The sequence below is a fragment of the Heterocephalus glaber genome, unplaced genomic scaffold (assembly GCF_053883595.1).
Source record: "Heterocephalus glaber isolate CG9 unplaced genomic scaffold, H.glaber_assembly_v1.0 deba00001497, whole genome shotgun sequence".
Taxonomy (NCBI): Eukaryota; Metazoa; Chordata; class Mammalia; order Rodentia; family Bathyergidae; genus Heterocephalus; species Heterocephalus glaber.
In genome coordinates, this window is record NW_028258320.1 from 66,546,707 (window position 1) to 66,548,174 (window position 1,468).

Genomic DNA, 1,468 nt, shown 5'->3' on the forward strand with positions numbered 1-1,468 from the left:
ATAGGTACTAAGATCTTATGAAAGCTGTGATTCCTAATGAGTTGTCCACCAACCTCCTGCACCTGATCTTCAGGGGTGTTGATTTCTAAGCCCACCATTTAATAGGCTTCTTAGATGATTTTTTTCTCTTCTAAACATTGAGAACCACAGTGTTAGAATTAACTACTCCGCTTTTCAATTCTGTTTCATAACGAATGGTAGTGATATTTTTATGAAGCATTGAAAAGAAAATGTAGGTGGTGTTTAAGTTCATTTTTACGACTTGCATAAGTTGTGTGACTTGAAGCCATTAGGAAATTGAAGGGCTTTTTGGGGGGAGGTACCAAATTTCTTTATTTGAAGCAATTAAAGAACTTAAGTAGATGTTCTGGTACAATTTGTAGAAAAGGGACAGGTAACCCCAACACGCATGCGCTGCCCTGTTGACCTCAGCCCAGGCTTAGCTCTCGTTGTCATGATCCCCCAGGGTGTGCTTGTCAAAGAGGTACTCTGCCACGCCGGACTGGAGGGCTCTCATCTTACGCAGGTTGGTCACATGGTCACCCAGCTGCTTGATGGACTTCACTCGCTTGTCCAGGTAGTGAGTCTCGATGAAGTCACACAGGCGGGAGTCATTCTTGTCAGTGGCCAGCCTGCGCAGCTCCAGGGGGGACTGGTTCACGCTCTTCCCCAGGTGTAGGGCGCACTCCATCGCGTTCAGCCCACTCTCCCAGTCGTCACGGTCTGGTTTCTCGATATCCTGCAGGAAGATCGGCCCACCGCGTTGGTTCTGCAGCTTCATCAGCTTCTCGGCATGTTCCCTCTCCTCGCGAGACTGGTGCAGAAAGTACTTGGCAAAGTTCTTCAAAGCTGCGTCATGTCGGTCAAAGCGGTAAGACGTGGACAGGTAGACGTAGGAGGCGCAGAGCTCCAGGCTGATCTGGCGGCTGATGCGGCCTCGGCGTCCTGGTGGTAGTTCTGGCGCCCCTGCCAGGGTGAGGAGGTCGTCATGGCAGCGGCGGCGGCGGCAGGCGAGGCTGCGATGGGCGGCGGTGAGGGCGGGAAAATGAAGAGCTGTGAGAAAAGATGCTCATCATTTTAAAAATGAAATCTTCGTATAAATCATCATTTTATTGCTTTTGCTCAGGAATGCTCTTTAAAGAGCCCACCATGTTTAACATCCTCATGCACATATTCACTTTGCACTTTTATGTGTCACTTGCTAATGAAACAGGTGTCTAAGACACCATCCTTGTCTTAATAAAGCTTGTATGTAGTAGAGAGGAAAGACAACTAAATTGATAAAGGCAACTTAGTATTCTAGGTACTCTCAGATTTTTCCTTTGAATATTCTCGCATTTGGCTACACTGTTCTAGCTTTAATGTGGAACTGTGAGACAGATCCAATTTGTAGCAATAATGGCTTCAAATAGATTCCTTCAGTTTGTCTGATTCAACACAATACTACAAGCAGTGTGTGTAGCTTATC

At 46.8% G+C, this 1,468-nt stretch overlaps 1 pseudogene; it reads right to left on the reverse strand.

Annotated features, from left to right (window-relative positions):
* Positions 1–318: 318 nt before the first annotated feature.
* On the reverse strand, positions 319–993 carry LOC101724493 (ferritin heavy chain pseudogene; annotated as a pseudogene).
* Between the last annotated feature and the right edge of the window lie 475 nt (positions 994–1,468).